Here is a 24,882-nt window from a genome sequence, read left to right on the forward strand (position 1 = left end):
CTCAGCCCCGCCCCCCACCCCGAGGGGGAAGGAGTTGCTTAGAAACTCGCTTTCCTCGGTCATGTGCCGAAGCTCCTCTGGTGACCCCCTGGAAAAGCCCTGGACGCAGCGGTGAAACAGAGGCCTCCCGAGGAGGGGCTGTGTCCTGGGGGGGCGGCTACGCTGGAGGAGGGATTGGAAGTGGGAGGAGGCCCCAGGCTGTGGGTGGCCTCAGCCTCAGCGGGCATGGGCGGCACCTTCGGAGGGGGGCAGCCTCACCTGGCCTGGCTCTGTGCCGGCCCCGGCCACAGCACGACCTCTGCCAAGTGCTGGAGGAGACTTGGGCACAGAGGTGTCCCCATGCTGCAGGCTCTGCTCCCTTCCAGCCCCACGAAGGGCGGCCCAGACAACCAGCCCCAGAGCTTGAGCTCCGGTGGCTCAGGAGGGCCGAAACGGGCCGCAGCCCCCACCGAGAGGCCACAGGGGAGGAGCCTCATGCTTTCTCCTGTGGTGACAGTGAGGGGGCAGCCACACACTCTGGAGCCAGCTGGGCGCTCCCTGCACACGGGCTGTGTGACCGCAGACGAGTCCCTCCGCCTCTCTGCGCCTTTGTCCCCTCTTAGCAGCATGCTCTGGTTGTAGTTCTCTGGTTTGGCCCCAATCTGAAGCCTAAGCACATCCAGGTCCCACAGGAAGCCTTGCTCGTTAATCCCTATTAACTGTGACGACACTGAAAGCCCCAGTGCGAACCAGAGGGAGGGAGGCTCCTGACGGGTGCCGTCTGGATCTCCTGGGAGCAGGGCCTGAGAGCTACTCTCTGTCTCCAGGTACCCAGCCCGGCCTCCTACCCCGGGGCATCTGTCTGGACAGGGGATCCTGAGGCAAAGCCCGGGCAGCTTGCCAGCCACGGAGCCGGGGTGTGCGTCCGTCATCTCGCACTGGGGATGCCCCTCGGCTGGTCTCGCTGATCCTTGAAGCTAGTGTTATTGCAGAAATCATTTTGCACTTTATTTTGAACAAATTGACACTTTGCCAAGTGGGCTGTTTGCTGGTGGGATTGCACTGTTTTTATTGCAATTTACCAGCGTCGCTGTGATCGAGCTCACACTCTAAAAATAAACGCCCCTCTCCAAAGCCGTCCTTAGGCTGGGCTGCTTGGGGTGATGTGCTGTTTGTCCTGACTGTGGGCGGGCGTGATCAGGGTGCCAGCGCACCTCCCCCACGTCGGTAGACACCAGGCTCGCCCGAGACCCTCCGAGGAGCCGTGTTCTCCGGGGCCTGGCGGCCGAGCACCCTGAGCTTCTGTCTGTTTCTCCTGCTGGGAACGCGGGGGCCTCGGGCTTGACCCTGAAAGCGTCTTCCAGGCAGCGGTGAACCTGAGATGCCCCATCTGTGTGCACTCTTGCTTCTCCATCCTGCAGGGCAAAGTCGGGGCACAGCCTTTGCTGGGACCGCAGTGACAGCGGCTCCCTGAGCCAGGCCACGGGCACGTCCCGGCCCAGCCGGGTCGGGGGTGCCCCACACCTGTTCACACCTGCCCCCGGGCCCTGCCCACTCCACAGACAGTTGCAGGGCCCACCCTATGGGACGCCCCTCTGTAGCCCCCTTGCCCGGCCTCTGCGCCCACCTGTTCTGGTCTCTTGGAAGCATATCAACACCCTGCCCCGGGGTCCGGGGGCTCGTAACGCTCACCGCAGAGGCCGACCCCCGGCCAGTGGAGAAAGGCTCTGAAAGCCACGTCCCCAGGTCCACATAGGCTGAGGCCAGGCCCCCGCCGGCCACACCAGCCCCACGCACGTCAGCACGGCCACGGGGCGAAGCAGTCATCCGCTGAGGCCGTTGGGCTTTTAACAGATAAAACCCCGTCCAGGAACGCCACCCCTGCCCTGCAGACGGGAGGGAAGGTTAGAAAGGCTGGTCCAGGCCACTCGTTTATTGAGCACCGGCTGTGTGTGGGCCCCGTCCTAGGCACGGTGGGTGCAGGCGAGACGGCACAGCCCCCCCGGGCAGAGTCTGGGGGTCGACGGTGTTGACCAGCATGCTGGCTGCCTGGAGACTGGTGGCTGGTGGGCTGCAGGCTGGGCAGGGGGCGGGAGGGGCCGGGGCTCAGAGGACAACGGAGACACCCGAGGGGACACACCAGGGGAAATGTCAGATGGGCCGCGAGCATCTCCGGAAGGACGTGCCTGCAAGGTTCCTGCCAGGTCTCCTGGGCGAACAGCACAGGACCCAGCCAGCCTCTCCCGGCGGCCAGCTGGCTCGGGGTTTGCAGATCCAAAGGCTCAGCCGTGTGTGCAGAGCGGCTCTGGAAGGTTCCGGCGGCTGCTCTGGGTGTGCAGGGACGGACCCCTCCCCCTGCTTCCCCACCCCTCCCCGTCTGCCCCCATCCCCCGCCCCGTCCCGCCCAGGTGCGCTGTGTGGAGCCCCACAGGCCCTTGTAGGGACCCCAGGCCAGCAAGGTGAGGCCCAGAGAGCTGCCCTCAGCCGCAGCCTCGGACAGGGTGTCTCCTCCCCCCCCCGGGCCCCCCGACTTCAGGGTAGGAGTATGAAGCTGGGGAGGTGAGCACCGGCCCAGGCTGACCAGGGGGGCGCTTGGTGGGACCAGCCTGTGAGGTGGGCCGGGGGGGCCTATGTGACATGGTGGGCAGGGCTGGGAGGCACACGTGAAATGAAGCCAGAAATGTGACGCGCGTGTGTGTGTGCGTGCATGGAGATGCGAAGGAGTGCGTGCGTGCGTGCGTGTGCACAGCAGGGCTGGAAATCTCCTAGATCTAAGCATCAGGCCAGTGAATTCTCGGCACAAGTGTGTTCACTGGATCCTGGAGGGGACCCGACTGTGCTCCCTGGGGGTGCCGAGCGACTGCTCCCCACCCTGCCCGGCACCCCCTGCAGTCCCGTAGCCCCTCGTTCCCCCTCCCCGCCCCCCGCTCTGAGGGAGCAGGGGAGGCGGGGGGAACCGCTGGCGACGTGAAGGACAGGAAACCTGCTTTGTGCGGAGCAGGGCTGCAGCCCCACCAAGGGCTTATGGCCCCTGGGAGCGCCCACCGTCACCCGACCCCGGACAGCTCTCTGGGCGTCCACAGAGGGCGGAGAGGGCCTCGCCGCCCGTCCTTCTCGGAGACTCGGGTACAAGGTCACACACTTGACTTTGGATGGAGCCCACGGGGGTGGACGGAAGAAGGGAGGGAGCAGGCTGGCCTTGCTGCCCAGCCTGTGATGCTCCTTGAGGGCAGGGGTGGCCACGCCCTCTGCCCTGAGTGCCCTGGGCTGCCCAGTGCTTGGCCAATGTAGTCGGATGGGTGTGGGGGGGAGCCACCTGCCCCCCTACACTGGTGCCCAGAGCTGGATGCTGCAAGAGCCCCTGACACGGTCCAGGTGGGGGTATGGCGGCTCTGAGGTGGGCGGGGCACAGGCAGGATCACGGCGGCCGCAGGGTGTCTGCCCTGCAGAACCCGCCTCAGCAGAGGCTGGCAGGGGGACAGGCAGAGGGACCCACAGAGGCTTGTTTTAGATGTGGTGTGAGTTCCTGGGGCGGCCACAACAAAGCACCACAACCCTGCTGGCTTAGAACAGCAGAAAGTTGTTCTCTCCCAGTCTGGAGGCCGGAGTGGAATCCAGGTGTCCCAGGGCCGCGCTTCCTCCGGGGGCTCCAGGGGAGGGTCCTTCCTGCTTCTTCCAACTTCTGGTGGCCCAGGCGTCCCTGGGCTTGTGACCAGATCCCTCAAGTCTCTGCCTCTGTCTTCACGTGGAGTTTTCCACTGCATGTGTGTCTCTGAATCCCCCCTCCTTATAAGGACAATAGTCATTGGCTTCAGGGCCACCCCCTCCACTGTGGCCTCATCTTTGTACACCTGCAAAGTCCCTATTTCAAAATAAGGTCCCGCTCACAGGCACTGGGGTTCAGGCCTTGAACAGAATTTTGGGGGACATGACTCAGCCCATGACAAAGGGAGCCCAGCCTCCCCCACCCACCTATCTGCGCCCGCTTGTGCTCTCCCCTCTCCACCCTCGGGGGGGCCTCTCACTGCTCATCTTGTTAACAGCAGCAGCCCCTCCAGAATAGCCGGGCTCTCTTCATCCCTTGTGCGCACGCCTTTTTCAGTTCAGCTTGTTTGTTCCACACGTGTCTGGAGGGACGTTCTGGCCAAAGGGGGACTCGAGGCCTCCTGGCGGGTGCCAGGCCACCGGATGGACACATCTGAGCTGACTAAGCAGGGCTGACCACAGTGCCTGAGCCTGGCCGTGGACCTGTCTGAGAGTCTCCCTGGGACCAAAAAGCTGAGGATGGACCTGTGATGGTGTCTCAAATCAGTCCTGTGCTGGCTTTGCACGGTGTCGAAGGGCTGAGATGAAAAATGAGTCACTCTGGCAATTTCCAAGTCTCTGGAGAGCTGCCAGGAAAACACACAAATCAAATATTCTCATTGGTTGCTTGGGATCGCACAGACCTGGTTTCTACCGAACGGAACACGAGTGCAGTTACAGCAAATACCAGCGCACGGAGGCCGGAGAAGGAGAGGCTGACACTGGGTCCTCAGTGCTGGGCCGTGGGTCCCGGGAAAAGTGCAGAAACGCGCGATCTCCTCTTGAGATGTGGTCACGGGGTGGGACCTGAAATTGAAGATGCAGCGGAAGGCAGGAGGGGTGGCCGCTCCCCCTGTGGCACAGGAGGGTGGGCTCTGGGGTCCGGCTGCCGGGGCATCTTGCCTCTTACGCCTCACTAGCCGTGTGGCCTAATCCTGTCACCCCTAGTCTCCTCATCTGGCCAGCGGCGGTGCAGCCTTGTCCTGAGCTCTGAGAGGGCTGGACAAGCCATGTGTGTGTGGCATTTCCATGACCTTCTTAGTAGGTCCCAGGTTAATGTCAAGCACCAGAATGTCTCAAAGTAGTCTCAGCACCACTTATAGCAGAATCAGCGTGCTGGGCAGAGGCCTGGAGAAAATGCTGAACCACAGAGCCCGGGGTGGCCGCTGCGTCCAGCTGTGAAGAAATCCCTGGCCTGGCCGCGCCTCCTGCCGCTCCCTCCCGCTGAGAACCAGGCAGAATCTGGGGACAAGTGACCTCAGGCTCGGGCACAGGTGGCCCAGGACTGGAGTCCTGGGGAGGAGATGCACCGGGTGAGTGCCAGGCTGTCCCTGCGCCTGCCCGGGTCAGGTCAGGGAGAGGTGGAGCCCAGATAGTGTTCAGAGGTCACGCCGGGTGGGGAGGCAGAGGTCGGGGCTGGAGCTGCGGGGCAGGATACCAGAGGGGGAGGGACCCTGGGGAGCAGGCGGAGGTGTCGTCTTGGGTTCATGGTCCTTGGCGGAGGGCTGGGCCGCCTGTGCTCAGTGGGAGGCCATGGGGTCCAGTGGAGTGTGACTACTGTGCAGCTATGAGCTGAATAGAGGTGCCAGGGACACAGGGGCCGGGGATGCCCTACGTTCCCGCCAGGCAGAGCACAGTGACGCGGCCAAACACCTGCAGCACTTAGCTGAAGCTCTAGGAAGGCCACACCTTAGGAGGACTGGCCATACCTTAGGAGGACTGGCCATTCCTTAGGAGTACTGGCCATGCCCCGCACTCAGGGCATCACCCCAGGATGAAGGGCAAAACCGAAGTGGACCTGCCCTAAGGCAGAATCAAACCAAGCAGTCCCAGCAACCCCAGTCCGTCAGCTGAGGGTGGAGGGATGCATCACATCCACGCAGTGGGATCTTAGCCAGGAAACAGGTGAAGCTCTGACACACGCTACAGCGTGGCTGAGGCTTGGACACATCGTGCCGAGTGAACAAGGCTGCACACAAAACATCACATGTTGTGCAATTCCATTGAAATGAAACATCCAGGGCTTCCCTGGTGGCGCAGTGGTTGGGAGTCCGCCTGCCGATGCAGGGGACGCGGGTTCGTGCCCCGGTCTGGGAGGATCCCGCATGCCATGGAGCGGCTGGGCCCGTGCGCCATGGCCGCTGAGCCTGCGCATCTGGAGCCTGTGCTCCGCAACGGGAGAGGCCACAGCAGTGAGAGGCCCGCGTACCGCAAAAAAAAAAAAAAAAAAAGAAAGATTGAAATGTTTAAGAGTATGTCTGTTATTACAGTAGAATTAAATTAGAGATCTACATGATATTCAGAAAGGTCCTCAATATTTGGAAATTAAGCAATAAATTTCTAAATTTCCCGTGGAGACAAGGAGAAATCATCAAGGAAACCAGAAAGTATTTGTAGTGAAATGAATTAATAATGCAACCTATCAGCGTTGTGGGCTACAGCGAACGTCGTGCTCAAAGGGAAGCTTCGAATGCTTAGAGTAGAAAAGAGAAAGGTCTAAATGTCTAAAATGAATTATTTTAAGTTTTCACCTAAAAATAGAGGAAAATCACAAATTAAACCTGAAGCAAGTAGAAGGAAGAGAGTAATAGTGATAAGAATAGAAATCAGTGAAACAGGAAACAAACAATAGAGCCTGCACTGTGTGTCAGCCCCTTGGCACCTCCCGCCCGGCCCAGGCTCCGGCCTCGCCTGCCCGCAAGCTCAGACACCGTCCCTGGGTGAGGCCGGCTGGGTCGTGCTGCTCTGCGCCGTGGGCAGGCTTCCTGGTGCAGGGCTGGGGACGGGGAGGTTGGGCCCCGCCTGGCACATTGCGGGCGCTGGAAAAGTACTGGAGTGAACTATTGAACGGAAGGAGCTGCTGGGGGATCAGGGTGACCAGGACCAGGTGGGTGTTCGGAAAGTTTTGCCAGAGCCGGTGGGGGCACCTGGCAGACGGGGCACCTGAGGGGCCTCGGAGGGACCCCGCTTCCAGCCCACGGCCAAGGCTGTGCTCCCGGCTGGCCCTGCGCTGTGTGCGCATCGGCTGAGTGAACTGCAGCCTCGTGGAGACGCACCGCAAAGGGTTCCCAGTGAAAGCTGCCAATTTGCCGGAACACGGGGAGCTGATCCATTCCGTGTGTCACCACTGTGGCTCGTTAATATCCCAGCAGCTGCTCCGGCGAGATAATGATGCTTCAGCCCAAGTGACTGAACACGGAGGTTTAAAAGTTGGTGACGACTCAGTTCCCAGAATGCTTGTCCTCCGCACACAGAGTGGTGCCCTGACAGTGGAGCCCTGGCACCCCTGACAGACAGAGATAAAAGCACCAGCATGGCCAAGGGTGTGTTAATTCAACTCTCTTGAACAACAGTTCCGCCAACGCTAAGCAGCTCGTCTTCGACGGGGACACAGCTCCTGGCACCGGATCCCGGCCTCGCAGGCTGAGCGCCCCACCCCGTACTTGCGGTCCGTTTCGGATCAATTGTGTGGTTTTGTAAAGAGGACATCTAGAAACCCTGGCGGCTGATACCACGTCGTCTCCCTGCCGTCCTGTCTCCCCAAGGCTATTGCAGTTGGTTGCTGTCTTGCTAGGCAAACAGATTTAAAAAATGCTGTTATGACAATGAGGGCTTTTCACAACTTTGAACGTGAGATGCAGCGATACTGGAATAGCAGCGAGCCTAGATGACGGGCAGCACGAGCCCTTTTACAACATACACTGAAACGGGCCCGGGGTCCGACTCACCTGAAACAAAGCAGTGCCTACTGTCATTTCAAAAAAAATTTTTTTTTTTATTTTGAAATAATTGTCGATTCACAGGAAGTTGCCCAGACAGCGCAGAGGAGTCCATCTGTGCAGATGTCATCTGCAACACGCACAGTACACGTTACGTGACACAGCTCGACATCACAGCTGGCGCAAAGCACGTGGCCATTCCCCTGCGTCCAGCACGGACACGCAGACGCAGGTCTGTGCCGTCACAGAGTCTTCCTCCTGTGGCCCTTTACCGTCACCCTGCCCACAGTATCGCTCACCCCTGCAGCCACAAGTCTGTTCTCCGTAGTTTGTCATGTCAAGAACGTCCTATGAATGGAAATGTACTGCATGTGACCTGGGACTGGCTTCCTTCCCTTGGGCGAGGGCCTGGGCGATCCGTCCACGTGCTGCCTTGTCCCTGGTGCTTCCTGCGGCCAAGCCTAGCCCACGGTTTGGCTGTGCTTGTTTGTACATCTGTTTGGCCTTTCACCTGTTGCAGGAGATTTGGGGGTTTCCTGGCTTGGCTACTGCAAGTCGAGGTGTGTGTCCAGGTAGGTGTGGCTGGGTCTCCACTGCTCTGGGATAAGTCAGTGTTCCTGAGGCAGCCCTTCTGGCGGGTGCGCTGACAGCCCGTTGTGCACTCAGTTTGCGTTTCCCTGACAATGTGTGATGTCCAGCATCTCTGCCAGGGCTTGTTTCCCACCCACGTGTCCTCTTTGCTGAAATGTCTCTTCACATCCTTGGCCCATTTTGTAACTGGATTATGGGTTTTTCAATGTTGGATTTGAGTCTTCTTTACATGTTCCAGATATGATCCTTGCTTGGCTATCTGCAAACACTTTCCCCCAGTCTGTAGATTGTCTTTTTGTTAATTTTTTTTTTTTTTTTTTTTTTTTGCCGTACACGGGCCTCTCACTGCTGTGGCCTCTCCCGTTGCGGAGCACAGGCTCCGGACGCGCAGGCTCAGCGGCCATGGCTCACGGGCACAGCTGCTCCGCAGCATGTGGGATCTTCCCGGACCGGGGCACGAACCCGCGTCCCCTGCATCGGCAGGCGGGCTCTCAACCACTGCGCCACCAGGGAAGCCCCCTCTTTTTGTTGGATCTGATGAAGTTGTGGATGTTGAGGGTGTCAGTACTGGGTCCTCCGGCGGGTCTCCCCAGGAACCTGGAGTCCACGTGCCCAAATTGGTCTGAAGCATCTGGCGGCTTGCTGAGTTCAAAGTCAATTGTTTTCTCAAGTGAGTTTGTTTAGTGATATAAGCTGGGCTATTGGATGAGAAAACGTTGAGATTTGAAAATACCCTCTGCATTTGTCACCTGCCTCCCCCGCCACCCCCCCCCCTGCTGTTTTTGGCCAAGAGATGGCAACAGGGAGGAAGCAGGAACCCATGGCAGGGCTGTTGCCTGCGGAAGCCAGAGGCAACCACGCACGCGTGGCTGCCAACGACGTGGGCGCCCACGGGAACCATGCACACCGCAGCCACAGGGGCACATCCACATTTGGAACACGATTGCCCGACAGCGCTGGCGAAGGCCAGTGGCTGCCACATCTCCATGGTGTGCCCGTGGCATATCTCTAGGAGCAGCCGGGTAGAGGGGACCCAGATGGCCGGTCACCCCCTCCTGGCCTCTGGGCCCTCATCCCTGTGTGATCAGGCTCGTGTTCTCAGACCTGCAGCACACGTCAGCACACAGAGGTCCGTGCCACAGAGGGTCCCCAGCGCAGTTGTGTTCTGTCACGCCGAGTGGAACTTTCTTTTCCTTCTTTAAACAATTTCTTTTTAACCATGTAAGTCTGTGGGAAGAGGAATCGAACCCCTCGTGCACAGCTGGTGGGAACGTAAAATGCTGCAGCTGCTTTGGAAAAGTGTGGTGCATCTTCTAAATTGTTAAACACGGAATTACCACGTGATCTAAGGCAGCGGTTCCCAACTGTTTTGGCACCAGGGACCAGTTTCGTGGAAGACAGTTATTCCACGAACTGGGGTGGGGCGGTTGTTCAGGTGGTAATGTGGGAGATGGGGGGCGATGGGGGGACGATGGGGGTGATGGGGGGGCGATGGGGGGCGATGGGGGCGATGGGGGGTGATGGGGGCGATGGGGGGCGATGGGGGGGCGATGGGGGGCGATGGGGGGTGATGGGGGACTATGGGGGCTATGGGGGGCGATGGGGGGCGATGGGGGGCGATGGGGGACTATGGGGGCTATGGGGGGCGATGGGGGGGCGATGGGGGGCGATGGGGGCGATGGGGGGCGATGGGGGGCGATGGGGACTATGGGGCGATGGGGGGCGATGGGGGGCGATGGGGGGCGATGGGGGACTATGGGGGCTATGGGGGGCGATGGGGGGGCGATGGGGCGTGGCAGATGAAGCCTCGCTCGCTCGCCTGCCGCCGCTCACCTGCTGCTGTGTGGCCCTGTTCCTAACAGGCTGCAGACCACCATCGGTCCGCAGCCCGGGGGTTGGGGACCCCTGGCCTAAGGTTCCACTGTTGGGTATAAGCCCAAGAGAAACGAAAACGTACCTTCACACGGAAGCTTTAGCCTGAATGTGTGGCAGCGCGCTTCGCGGTGGCCGCCCCCGTCCGTGCTGAGCGCCCGCCCGCACGGTTGTATATCGTCCAGCCGCAGCGGAGTGAAGTACTGGCACAGGCTAGCGTGGGGGACCCTGGAACGCAGGACGTTTAGCGAAACAAACAGGTCACCAAAGACCACGTGTTGTGTGGTTCCATTTGTATGAAACACGCAGAACAGGCAAAAGTTCATAAAGGCAAAGCGGCTGGGGTGAGGCGGGGCGGCCGTGCACGGCTTCTCCCTGGGGTGATGAAATGTCCTGAAATTGCTTGTGGCGATGGCCGCATGGTCCTGTGATGACACCCAAACCCCTGAATCGCGCCCTATAAACGAATGAATTGTAGGGCATGTGAGTTATCTCTCAAGGGGGCTTCCCTGGTGGCTCAGTGGTTGAGAATCCGCCTGCCGATGCAGGGCCCACGGGGTTCGAGCCCTGGTCTGGGAGGATCCCACATGCCGTGGAGCAACTAGGCCCGTGAGCCACAACTACTGAGCCTGCGCGTCTGGAGCCTGTGCTCCGCAACGAGAGGCCGCGATAGTGAGAGACCCGCGCACCGCAATGAAGAGTGGCCCCCGCTTGCCACAACTAGAGAAAGCCCTCGCACAGAAACGAAGACCCAACACAGCCAAAAATAAATAATTTTTTTTTAAAAAAGCTGTTTTTGAAGTTTGCGTAAGGTAGTTTCTGTTGACTTTATTCGGAACAAGGAGTCACATACGGCACACATGGCATCTGTGTACGTGGCCGCCGGCTTCAGTTTCTGCAACTCACGTGGCATTTCCTACACCCTGCACCTCACGGGGTGTCAGCAGGACGACAGGTATCACATGTGCAGAGATGGGGTGCTTGGGCTGAGTGGTCCCAGCCTCATGACGGCACAGCCGGCAGCCCCATGGGACTCGCAGGTTCAGAGTCAGTTTGGGAACAGAGGATGGGTCGCCCAGACGGAATCATTTGTCTCCAGGCTAGAAACTAGACCTCAGGCCTCCCTGCGGCAAACAGGGCCTGAGGGGTCATGAGAAATGACCTTTGTTGTTTTTCCCTCCCTTTGTTTTTGGTCTTCCTCTCCTGACTTAAAAAGTTAAATTAATTAGGGGGTTTTAATTTCTATTTTTATTTTCTAGTTGTGTTACCGACCAGGGTTCTTGGCCTTCCCCAATCAATAGAAATTGACTAAAGGCCAGACAAGAAATTCAGGCCAGGCTTTACTGGGGCCCCTCCTGCAGCAGGGGGGAGGGAGAACCAGTAACAGGTTCCCTTGCTGGCTCGCTCCCCGAGGCAGGGCGAGCTGGTTCCTTGTATGGGGTGAGGGTAGGGGCAGGTCCGGGGGTCAGGCCAGAGGGGTGGCTTATGTGGTCTGCCCACCCCTTGGTGGTGGTGTGCGCAGGGCGCATGCGCAGGACCCTGCTTTTCTCCCGACATTCTGTTTTCGCTCCAGGCTCTTCAGAAGCGGCAGTTAGGTTTTCTGGTCTCTTTGTATCTCTTGGGTCCAGAATGTGCCCCAACTGCTATGCGCGCGGTTATCTTTAGTCCCTTGTGGTTTCCTGGTGTTTTGCTGCTTGGGGAGGGGTGTGTCCAGGCGCAAGCCCTGCAGCCCTGCAGCAAAGGGTCCCGGGTCCCAGCCCGGCTCAGCTGTGTTCATCGATCAGAGTAAGGTTTGTGCTCTTTCTCTCTCTTGAGTCTTACTGGCCTTTATTTAACGACCGAGCGGCGTTCAGTTTTGGGGAGGCCCTCCCCACAGGCCCCGGGAAGGTGTGTTGTGACCCCGGGCTGGTGTCTGGTGAGCGACAGCTGAGCCTTCGATAACCTCCCCAGCCCAGCCCACCAGGTCCCCCTTCGCCTCCTGGCTGTGCACCATTCCGGGTGGGGCGGACCACCGGCGGTCAGGAGAGGCTGCGGGACTCTGGGCCCGCCCTTGGGGAAGTCGCTCTGGACATGACACAGTCCCTTAGGAAGGAACTAAACTCCCCCTGAAATCCCAAATCAGCAAGTCCAAAATCAACTAGGCTGATCCAGAGCCACCAGGCTTGAACTCAGAAAATGATTTTTCCGAAAACTGCATTCAGCAGTGTTTTAGTTCACTATTAACCTCAGTAAATTGTGCCGTTGGATTCATGTTTTCAAGTGCTGGTTAGGCTTTTCCATCACCCGAGTGTGTCGTCGGCCTCTGGTTCCAGGGTGTGGTGACTTCGGGGGTGGGGGGGGCGGGCTGGCGGGGGGGAAGTGTGGGACCCCTCCTGGCCCTGCCTGCCTGCAGGAAGGGGGCTGCTTCCCAGGACCCTGATGTGAGCTGAGGGGCTGCATCTTCATGGGTTTCTTACCCTGAAGCCCCTGCCCAGTTCTCGCCCCCTCACTGGTCCAGCAGAGGGAGCATGTGGCCGGCCCCCAGCAGAAGGTCCTCTGAGTCCAGGCCCACCACACCAGGGCCCAGCGAAGCTCCTGTCTGGGGTTCCCCGGGGCTCGCAGGAGCCCCCCAGCCCCGTCTCCCCTCTCACTGGACTTAGCCCTGGGGGTTTCATCTGCACACGGGGTCATGGGTTGACCCCGGGGATCCTGGACCCAGAGGCGGCATCGGGGCCGCCCTTCCCGGGAGGAAGAGGTGTCACTTTCAGTAAGTTTTCAGACTCTGAGTTCAGCCCGGGTCCTCAGGTCCAGGATGGAGCTGGTGCCGCTGCCCTGACCTCACCAGACGGTGGAGAGCCTGGGACGGATGGCCCCGGGGAATGGTGCATGGCGGGGTCACGGGCTGCCGGGGCTCTCTGGGGCTCCAAGTCCAAGCTGCGTCCCTCCTTGGCCATGCTGCAGCCTTGCTGGGCACTGGTCCGACAGCCTTCTGGGTCAGAGTCTGGTGGCTGCACGCCTGGCCTTTCTCAGGACTGTGAGCTTTCCAGACGCCCCCTTGGCTGACCAAGGCTGCCTGCCCCCCTCCCTGGAGGAGGAGAGTCAAGCTCAGGGGGTTCACGGCGTGTCCGGGCCCCTGGCTGGAGAGATGCACCTGGGATCGTGACCAGGCCTTTCTGACTTAAAAGCTTCAACTCCAGCCTCTGTGCTGTCCAGTGTCCAAGGAATGTCCTCCAGGGGCACCCGAGGGGGCCAGTGACCCTGGGGTCAGCTATGACCCTGGGTGCGGCCCCTGAAAGACCTGTCCCCGGAGTCCCCCGACCTCAGGGACCAGGGACTGCAGGCAGGGCCAGGCTGCAGCAGGGTGGCCTGTGCGGGAGACCACAGGCTGGCTTGGTCAGCAGCCACCAGGCAGTGAGCGGCCAGCACACCCTGCCACTCCGCATGGAGCGAGACGAGGTGGCCAAGCACGTGTGGGGGGCCTGGGGCCGAGCCCACGTGGGCATGGGTCGTGCTGGAGACCCACCCCTCCTTGGAGTGGAAATCTCCGGCCCAAGCGCGTCCCGTGTGTCACCCGTCCCGGCTCCGAGCGGCCCCTCTGCGGCCAGATACTCATCACCTCTGGCAAAGGCCTCCATGGGCTTGGGATGAGAGGGGCTCCCTCGGAGTCCCCAGGGAGCTGGCCGGGGCCTTCCCACTCAGCTCTGGACCGGACAGAAGTGACGCCAAGCCCCCTGGGCTGGGCTGGGTTCTGGCACGTGTGCATTTTTATGACGTGGACCCCCGCCCTGGGTTTTTGGGGGTTGATAGCCACCCTGTGCTGGCCAAGAAGATCGAGGGAAATGCAGCCTCTTCTGTGTCTGGGTCCTCATCCTGGAGGAGGAGGCCCCTCTCTCTGGGCGGGGGTGGGAGGGGGGGTCCTCGTTTTGCATTTCAATGGGTTTTTATGAACCCACCTGCACACACACAAAAAACCCTTTCTGTGCTGCATGAGCGTAATTTCAGCTTCAGCACAGAAGCGAGGACGGCTCTTATTGTTCCTCTCAATGTACAGATGTTTCTTCCCCTCCCTCCCCCCACTACTGTCTGGTTGGTGACGACATAAATGCGACGTGTCTCCTCGCCATCGCGAAAGCCTTTTGTTTTCGGGGACAGCAGCCTATTATGATGTCCCGGGTGGGACAGTAATCTCCACCCCCAACCCGAAAATCTCAACACAGACAATGAAAGAGGCTGCGGTGGGCCCAGAGGTAAGGAGGGGCCCACGGGGAAGGGAGGCCCCAGCCCGGCGCCCAGCCCAGGGTGCGACGCCATGCACCCCCGCGGGCCCCGCCCTGCCGGCCGAACTGTCACGTGGAGAGGGAAGGGGCCTGGAGCGGCCTTGACGGTGTCTAGGCTTGGCTGTGGCTGTGATTTAAGAGTGGAATCTGCTCTGTCCGTCCTCCTCCTGGGATTCGGGACCCAGAGCTGGGGGCTTGGGTGTGGCAGCCCCGACCGACAGGGCCAGGCCTCTGCGCTGGGCGTCCATCCCGGCGTCTTGAGGGGCGGTCAGGACAGCAACGGCGGGACCTCAAGGGACATCAGGTCATTGGTAAGACTTTAGATGAAATCCGTCTGGGGACTCACCACAGCACAGTGCCGAGGGGGTGTCTCCTCCTTCCACAGATGCAGAAGAAATTTGATGAAATTAAACATCCAGGGACTTCCCTGGTGGCTCAGTGGTTAAGAATCCGCCTGCCAATGTAGAGGACACGGGTTCAATCCCTGGTCCAGGAGGATCCCACATGCTGCGGAGCAACTAAGCCTGTGCGCCACAACTACTGAGCCTGCGCTCTAGAGCCTGCAAGCCACAACTACTGAGCCCGCATGCCACAATACTGAAGCCCGTGCACCTAGAGCCCGTGCTCCAAAACAACAGAAGCCACCGCAATGAGAAGCCCGTGCACAGCAACGAAGAGTAGGCCCCTCTCACCACAACTACAGAAAGCCCGCATGTAGCAACGAAGACCCAAGGCAGCCAAAAATTAAAAAATATATTAAAAAATAAGTAAATAACTTTAAAAAAAGAATATATCTTAAAAAAAAAAACAAATTAAACATCCACTTATATTTAAAAAGCCTCGCAGCAAACCTGGAAGAGAAAGGAACCTTCTCAACCTGACCAAGGGCAGCAGACACGCCACACACTTTGTGGAGCCGTCAGGAGCTGGGTGGAGAGGCTCTCAGACCCACACCAACTACAGGGGAGAGTGGACGGTGCGTGCAGAGACCCAGCGGGACCTGTGGATATTATTAGCTCTAACAAGAGAATTTGCAAGATTTCTGGGTTCAAGACGATCTACAGAAATCAACCATATTTTCATACACTGACAACAAAAAGGAAGAAAATGGGGCTTCCCTGGTGGCGCAGTGGTTGAGAGTCCACCTGCCGATACAGGGGACGCGGGTTCGTGTCCCGGTCCGGGAAGATCCCACGTGCCGCGGAGCGGCTGGGCCCGTGAGCCATGGCCGCTGAGCCTGCGCGTCCGGAGCCTGTGCTCCGCAACGGGAGAGGCCACAACAGTGAGAGGCCCGCGTACCGCAAAAAAAAAAAAAAAAAAAAAAATGAACGTAAGAAACACCATTTACCATAACATCAAAGCACAAACTATACCAGGATAAGTACAACAAACAAATGTAATTCGCTTATGGAAAACACTACGCCATTTTAGTGTATGGTGTTAGGAAATGTTCTGATTTCATTCTTTTACATGTAGTTGTCCAGTTTTCCCAGCATCACTTACTGAAGAGGCTGTCTTTCATCCATTGTATGTTCTTGCCTCCTTTATCAAAGATAAGGTGACCATATGTGCGTGGGTTTATCTCTGGGCTTTCTATCCTGTTCCATTGATTTATATTTCTGTTTTTGTGCCAGTACCACACTGTCTTGATTACTGTAGCTTTGTAGTATAGACAGATGAATGGATGAAGAAGATGTGGCACATATACACAATGGAATATGACTCAGCCATTAAAAGAAATGAAATTGAGCTATTCGCAGTGAGGTGGACGGACCTAGAGTCTGTCATACAGAATGAAGTAAGTCAGAAAGAGAAAAACAAATACCATATGCTAACACATATATATGGAATCTAAAAAAAAAAAAAAAGGTTCTGCAGAACCTAGGGGCAGGACAGGAATAAAGATGCAGATGTTGAGAATGGACTTGAGGATGGGGGGAGGGGGAAGGGTAAGCTGGGATGAAGTGGGAGAGTAGCACTGACATATATACACTACCAAACGTAAAATCGATAGCTAGTGGGAAGCAGCCGCATAGCACAGGGAGATCAGCTCTGTGCTTTGTGTCCACCTAGAGGGGTGGGATAGGGAGGGTGGGAGGGAGATGCAAGAGGGAGGGGATATGGGGATATCTGTATATGTATAGCTGATTCACTTTGTTATACAGCAGAAACTAACACAACATGGTAAAGCAATTATACTCCAACAAAGATATTTTAAAAAAACAAACAAAACCACTACACCATTTTAACTGAGGAATTAAAGACAATCCCGCTCTGCGGGCAGAGAAACCACATACCTACATTGGAGGGAATCAGCCCGTAAAGGGGACAGTTTCCCTGGATTTATCTGCAGATTCAAATCAATGCCAGTAAAAATCCCGCGGGGGAAGGTGTGTTCGTGTGCGTAAGAGGGAGAGCGGCAGGGCGACTGATTTTACAGGCGGATTCTAAACTGTACACAGAAGGACAAAAATGCCCAGAAAAGCTCGGGCTTTGCCGGGGAGGGGGAGCTCTAGCTCTCGCAGGTGACAAGACTCGTTTGAAAGGGACACAGTGACAGCGTGGGGAGGAGCTGGTGCCGGGATGGGCAGGCAGACCCTCGAGGAAGGATGCGGTGGGTCCCCGGACATGCGTATGTGAGCCAGAGGGGGCAGATCATGGAGAAAGGCTGGATTATTTGAAACTGGTGCCCACACATGGGAAAAAAAGTCACCTACTTCACACACAAGTCAGCTCTAGGTGGACGATAAACCCACATGAAGAGCGAAATTATAAACCATTTAGGGATGATATGGAAAAGCACCTTAATGACCTCAGGGTAGGGACACAAGATTTTCTTAAACAAGGTCCCCAAAACATTAACCACACATGAAAAGGCTGACAAAATTGCCTACATTCGAAAATAAATAAATAAAATGAATAACTTTGTTCATCAGGAGACACCGAAGAGTGAAGACTCTTGTGATTCATAAAACATCACATTTTTTTACCAAGAGGTTTTCGGTGCCTCTCTTTTGCCGACCAGCACGTACCTGGCTTTACGCCTGCTTGACGCAGGCCCGTGTGTTTTCATCCCCCAAACCAACTTGCTCATAAGGTTGGCTCAGGGCCGAAGAACTCAAACCCAGAACATGGAGAACTGCAGGTCAGTAAGAAAAAGACGGGTCCCCGGGGGAGAGGGCAAAACACTTGATCAGGCATCGGACCCAGAGGAGGACCAGACGCCCATGACCCGACAAGAGGTCCCCTCCGTGCACGGGTAGCGCGAAGCACCCCAGAGCGTCCAGACCTGGGGAGCGGGCAGTGGGCTCGAGAACCCAGACCATCCAGTCAACAGGGAGGTCCTGGGAGCCCCCGGGGTCCACCCCAGGCATTGGCGCTGTAGACAGAGAAGCCCAGAACCACAGGCTGAGAGTGATTCCGTTCACAGACCCCAAAACAGGCAGGATTCTAAAATGTTTTATTTAGGAAGCCTGTAAATGTGGTAAAAGAATAAAAGAAACTGGGAATCCAGCAATTCCACTGCTGGGTGTTCACTCGAAAGAACTGAAAGCAGGGACTCAGACAGGTATTTGCTCACCCATGTTCACAGCAGCTCTATTCACAGGAGCTAAAACGTGGAAGCAGCCCCGTGTCCATCCACAGATGATGGATAAACAGAACGTGGTCCGTCCACACAATGAAGAGTACGCAGCCTTAAAAAGGAAGGGAATTGATGGATGAAACTTGAGCGCGTTTTGCTCTGTGAAATAAACCAGCCACAAAAAGAGAAACGCTGTGTGATTCCCCTTATCGGAGGCCCTGGAGGAGTCAAATCCATGGAGGCAGACAGTAGAAGGTGGGCGCCTGGTGCTGGGGGAGGGGTGGGGGATTAGTGTTTCATGGGGACATTAAATAATGGGGATGGTTTCTGCTGAAAAGATGGAAAAGTTCTGGAGACGGTTGTTGGCTGGGGCAAAATAAACATATTGACATCACTGAACTGTACTTTAAAGTGGTTAAGATGGTAAGCTTTATGTTGTGTGTATTTACCACGATTTTTTAAATTGAGAAAAGAAAACTGGGGAGCAACGATTTTAGAACAGGGGTGGAGATTCCATCAGGAGGAGGGACATACGTGGGCTTCTCCAGGGCCGGCAACGCCTTATTCTCATCTTGGATGATGTTAGATTTGTAATCAGTTAAAAGCATATACTTCATGTAACTTAAAAAAATTCTTTTTCTTTTTAAAAAATTTTTTGGCTAAATTTTTTTTTTCTTTTTTGGCTGCATCGGGCCTTAGCTGCGGCACGCGGGATCTTTCACTGTGGCACGCGGGCTTCTCTCTGGTTGTGGCACGTGGGCTTAGTGGCCCCGCGGCAGGTGGGATCTTAGTTCCCCGACCAGGGATTGAACTGGCATCCCCTGCATTGCAAGACCAATTCTTAACCACTGGACCACCAGGGAAGTCCCAAAAGCATACTTAAAAAAAAAAAAAAATTTATTGGAGTACAGTTGATTTCCAATGTTGTATTAGTTTCAGGTGTACAGCAAAGTGATTCAGTTATACATCTGCATATATTCATTCTTTTTCAGATTCTTTTCCTGTATACGTTATTACAGAAGACTGAGTAGAGTTTAAAAGCACACACTTTTTACACACTCATCTGTAACATGAAATTTCACAATAAAATCCTGAGAACTTAAGGCAAGCCAAGCGGTGTCACCTTCGCCTGCTGGCACGCTGTTCTTCAGTGGATTCGGTCCACTGTGAATTCTTTGGAGACAAACAGGCGACCTTTAGGAGGACCCCTCCCAGGTGGAGCTGGACTGGAGGGGCCAGGGGCTCCCCAGAGGCGGCCATCAGAGCGCTCTGCTGGGTTTGGAATCTGAGACGTGGAAAATCTGCTAATTTCTCCAATGTTTCACTTGACCACGTATTGCTCCCAGGATATGGCAGCGTCTGCAGCCCAGGCCTCGCTGTTTGCTGGGAACGTAGTTTGTATGGTTCAAAGGTTAGTGTAGTTCAGAGGCCGCCGCGGGAAGCAGGCTGGGTCTCGGGCCCTGCTCTCCCACTATCAGCTTCCGTCTCACCCGACACGGGAATTCTGCCCGTCAGTCATTTATGCAGTGTCTCCTATGCTTTAAATTTATTTATATCAATAGACTATTTTTTTTGTGTGTGTGTGGTACACGGGCCTCTCACTGTTGCGGCCCCTCCCGTTGAGGGACACAGGCTCCGGACGCGCAGGCTCAGCGACCGTGGCTCACGGGCCCAGCCGCTCCGCGGCATGTGGGATCCTCCCGGACCGGGGCACGAACCCTCGTCCCCCGCATCGACAGGCGGACTCTCAACCGCTGCGCCACCAGGGAAGCCCTCAATAGACTATTTTTGAGAGCAGTTTTAGGTTTACAGAAAATTGAGCAGAAAGTACAAGGAGTTCCCACAAGCCCCCTTTCTCCCGTGCAGTTTCCCATCATTAACATCTTGCCCCGCTGCAGGATGCTGTCACAATTGATGAGCCAATATCGATAGGTCATAACTAGTCTACAGTTTACCTCTTGGCGCCGCACATCCTGTGGGTTTGGACAAATGTATGACGACCCGTATCCGCCATTATGGTATCACACAGAGTAGCTTCATTGCCCTAAACCCCCTGTGTTCTACCTGGACATCCCTCCCTCCGCCCTAATCCCTGGCAACCCCTGACCTTTTTTTCCCACTGTCTCCATAGTTTTGCCTTTTCCAGAATATCAGGTAGTTGGAAGGAGCCTGTAGCCTTTTCAGACGCGGCTTCTTTTGCTAGTAATACGTATTTAAGTTTCCTCCATTTCTTTTCAGGGCTGAGTAACACTCCATTGCTCCTGGGCCTTTGTCGCCAGCAGAATGGGCTTGGTGACAAGCCGGTGGGCCGGCCACGCCCGAGGTCTGCCCTTCTCCTGTCTTGCTCACTGCACTCGCTTCCCTGAGGACTCACAGCCCCTGGGATGGAAGCCCTAGGGCAGGTTCCCTCTTGGTGGCCCCACCCCCAGCCCGTTTTGTTTGAGTGTTTGGGCAGAAACTTTTTGCCTCTGTCTTTCTGCTGCCTGAGGGTCCTCCAGCCCCATGGCCACTGGCTGAGAGTCCTTGGGTGGGTGAGGAATCTACCTCACCTGTCTGTGATGGGCGTCTACCTCACCTGCCTGTGATGGGGGAGAAGTATTCCCTGATGCTCAGGCCCGAGGACGCAAGCAGGATCCACAAGGTGTGCTCCCGGGGCCCTGGGAAATCAGATCTGTCCCCGTAGGGGTGGTGCCCCCGCCTCTTTCTTATGCACATTTTAAAAGGCAAACATTAACTCCTCCCCCCAGACTTGCCGTGGGCTCCTTCTTCCTCTGTTAAGTTTTCAATTACATCCTCATCGCATTCTCATTACAGACGGAGCTCGTCTTCATTAAATGCAAAACCAACTTTCCACCACAAAGAGACCTGGGTGAAGAGGCTAATGATTGAATTTCTTCATTTCAGAGAATTGCATATCTTATCCTGGGGCAACATCTATAAACGCAAAGTACCGAGTGAGACTCGGTTTCCATGACTGTGGAGTGAGGGAGCCACCTCCAGGGCCCGCGGGGACGCGCCTGCGGAAGCAGAGGCACCGAGGGAGCCGCTGGGCCCCTGCTAACCTCCAAGAGCCCCTGCCCCCCGCTCCAGCTCAGCTTCTGAGCAAGAAGCCCAGGCTCCCTGAGGACGGTGGGGCCCCGTGGGAGGCTCGGCTCGCCTGCTCTCCTGCAGGAACCACCCGGGTGCTGCCGTCCAGGTCTCAGGGCCCTTTGTAAAGCACAGAGGACGTAGACGCTGGCCAAGCGCTGAGCTCAGGCCCCTCTGCAGGGCACACCTCTGTCCTCGCCTCCCCCAAGCCTGGTGGGCCGGCGGGCTTGCCACCGTGGCCTCCCCGCACGGCCCCTGGTTTCCACCGCGTCCCCGCGGCCTCCAGCCAACAGCTCTCCTGTCTCCTTGGCCGTGTTGTGTAATGTCAGGGGCAGCGAAGTGGACGCGGTCAGGCCTCCCTCCAGCCTGTCCGGGCCCCACCCCCACCCCTCGGTGCTGTGTGGGCCTCCCCTTCCAGGACAGCCTCCAGGATTTCCCAGGACTTTTTGCTGATACTACCATGTGGGGAAGAAACCCAGACCTGAGCAGGGTCCTGCATCCCCTCCACACCTCACCCCCAGCCTCTGCATTTGGTTGTGTGGCCCAGACCAACTGCAAGCAGACGGGGCCCCACAGCGATTCTGCAGGGGGCAGTTTGGGGGGTCTGGCTCTGAGCTGGGAGGTGAGGACGTGAAGATGGGGATTCACAAATATGGGGATGAGAATGAATGAAGATAGGCATGAGGACGCATAAATGTGGAAATGGGACTCCTGACTATGGAGATGAGGACACCTGACTCTGGAGATGAGGACACGTGAGTATGGTGATGAGCTCATGAATATGGAAATGAGACTCGTGACTATGGAGATGAGGACACGTGACTATGGAGAGGAGGACACGTGAGTATGGAGATGAGCTCATGAATATGGAAATGAGACTCGTGACTATGGAGATGAGAACACCTGACTATGGAGACGAGGACACGTGACTATGGAGATGAGGACACGTGAGTATGGAGATGAGCTCATGAATATGGAAATGAGACTCGTGACTATGGAGATGAGGACACGTGAGTATGGAGATGAGGACACGTGAGTATGGAGATGAGCTCATGAATATGGAAATGAGACACGTGACTATGGAGATAAGGACACGTGAGTATGGAGATGAGCTAATGAATATGGAAATTAGACTCGTGGCTATGGAGATGAAGACACGTGAGTATGGAGATGAGACTCGTGAATATGGAGATGAGGACATGTAAATATGGAGATGAGTATCGTGAGGATGGGGCTCGTGAATCAGGGGATTCACAAATATGGAGATGAGAATGAATGAAGATAGTTATAAGGACGCATAAATGTGGAAAAGGGACTCGTGACTATGGAGATGAGGACACGTGAATATGGAGATGAGGACACGTGACTATGGAGATGAGCTCATGAATATGGAAATGAACCGCGTGACTGGTGATGAGGACACATGACGATGGAGATGAGAACACGTGAGTATGGAAATGAGCTCATGAATATGGAAATGGACACGTGACTATGGAGATGAGGACACGTGAGTATGGAGATGAGGACATGTAAATATGGAGATGAGTATCGTGAAGATGGGGAATTCACAAATATGGAGATGAGATGAATGAAGATAGTTATGAGGACGCATAAATGTGGAAAAGGGACTCGTGACTATGGAGATAAGGACACGTGAGTATGGAGATGAGGACACCTGAGTATGGAAATGAGGACACGTGAGTATGGAGATGAGACTCGTGAATATGGAAATAGCGTCGTGACTATGGAGATGAGGACACGTGAGTATGGAGATTAGACTCGTGAATATGGAAATGGACCGCGTGACTGTGGAGATGAGGACACCTGACTATGGAGATGAGGACACCTGAGTATGGAGATGAGGACACGTGAGTATGGAAATGAGGACACGTGAGTATGGAGATTAGACTCGTGAATATGGAAATAGGACTCATGACTATGGAGATGGACTTGTGAGACTATGGTAATGAGTTCAAGTGAACATGGAGATGAGGATGTGTGTGCATGCGCCCCGCCAACCCCAGGTCGCTGGCACATGTGGTCATCCATCCCAGCCCCGCTCTGTGGGGAGGAAACGCCATTTTTCACCTCTTGAGAATGAGGCTGGCCCTACTTGGGGTTCGGGGGTTCGGGGCGGTGGAGATGGGGGGCAGTGCCACCTGCTGGCCACAGGCCTTCTGGGCAATACCCCACCCCCCAGCACGACCCCCTCTTCTCTCAGCAGTTGGCACACAGTGACCCTGAGAGCAAGATGCCCTCCCCTCAGGGCGTTCCTTCCGGGGGCTCCTGGCCTTGGGGGAGAGCCGGGGCCCGGGCACTGTCTGTCTGTCGGGAGGACTGTGGGGACGGGCCCCTGACGCCACCCCTCCTCCCAGGACTGTCCTGTCCTCCAGGCGGGGCCGGCGAGGGGACACGGCGGCGCCCCTAAGGGTGGACGGCGCTGGGCGGCGCTGGGCGGCGCTGGGCGGCGTCCCGCGCGGGGGAGAGGTTTGCCCGCAGAGCACAGCGCCTCTTTACTTCGTGGAAGGCCTTTTTGACCTGGGGGCGGCGTGTGGAAGACGGGGCGTTTCCACCGGGTCCTGGGGGCTCCTCGAGCGTCAGGAGGGGACGAGGACGGGTAGGCACATCCCCAGTCTGCTGAGAGCACCCCAAACCCGGGAGACACATCCAGGCCAGGACAGCGGCCGGGGGAGAGGCCGAGGGGTGCTGGAGGGAACCCCGGTGCGGGGACGGGCTCGCCTGGAGCCGGATTCCCGTCCTTGCCTGTGGGCCGGCGGCCAGCAGGGGCTGGGCTGGGGCTGCAGGCGGAGCCCCTGACCCGCCCAGGCGGGGGGCATCCGGCTGATGGGGCCCGGGGCGCGTCTGAGGTCACAGCGCGGGCGTCCTGGCCACACCCACCCCCTGCGCGGCGCCCTGCTCCCGAGAGGGCGTCGGTGCCTGGCTCGTGGACGCGAGAGGTCATTGCCGGGGCCCACGTGTCCCCGTGAGGCTCTGCCTTCCTTCTGGCCGAGAAGGATTTAAATCCTCAGGGAGAGGTTGGCCCGCCTGCCCGATTCCCCACGAGCAGGTCCGTGATTCAGCCCATACGGAGCTCACGCGCCGAGCTCTGCTCGCCCAGCTCCCAGTGTTCAAGACGTGACCTTGGCCTGGGGACAGCCACCACCGCAAATAAGTGTGGAATTAGAAGCCAAAGATGCCTGGGAGGGAGGAGGGGCCGGAGGAGGCAGGGAGCTGGCACCGCCAGAAGGAAGTGCTCTGCGTTCGTCTCTGCGTTTCCGCGTGAAGATGCTGCGTGCGCTGTGAGTGAGGATGCCAGCCGGGTCTAAGGCGGCCCGTGAAATACAGGGCACCTGGTCAAATGGTAATTTAGGAGAAACAACAGGAGGTGGGGTGTACGGACATCCCGTGCAGTATTTGGGTATGTTCTACTGGGAAGTATTTCTTGTTTTTCCAACATTTCAATTGAACTGGGACAGGGTAGCTGGTCTGGAGGGGAGGGGTCCCAGGTTGAAGGTGGGGTCTCCTCTGAGCCTGGCGGTGAGGCCAGTGAAGGGGGCGCTGGCCAAGGACCTCAGCATCTGGTGAGCAGGGTTCCCACAAGTTCACGTCCACCCAGAGCCTCAGAATGTGACCTTGTTCACAGAGAGCCTTTGCAGAAGTGATTAGTTAAGGATTTTGAGATGAGATCCTCCTGCGTTAGTGTGGGCTTTAAATCCAGCCTTTGTAAGGACAGGAGAGGACAGGGGGCCACACAGAGGAAAGTCCACGTGAAGATGGAGCCGGAGACGGGAGGGATGTGGCCACAAGCCCAGGACACTTGGAGCCCCCCGAAGCTGGGAGAGGCAGGGCACACCCTCCCCCGGAGCCCCCGGAGGGAGCACAGCCCTGGACACCCTGATTTTGGATTCTGGCCCCGGATCTGTGCGCGCATCGCCTGGGGTGGTGTGTCCGTACAGCAGCACCCGCCTTCCCCTGAGACCCTGGAGCAAGA

The sequence above is a fragment of the Delphinus delphis genome, chromosome 15 (genome assembly GCF_949987515.2).
Source record: "Delphinus delphis chromosome 15, mDelDel1.2, whole genome shotgun sequence".
In the NCBI taxonomy this organism is placed as follows: Eukaryota; Metazoa; Chordata; class Mammalia; order Artiodactyla; family Delphinidae; genus Delphinus; species Delphinus delphis.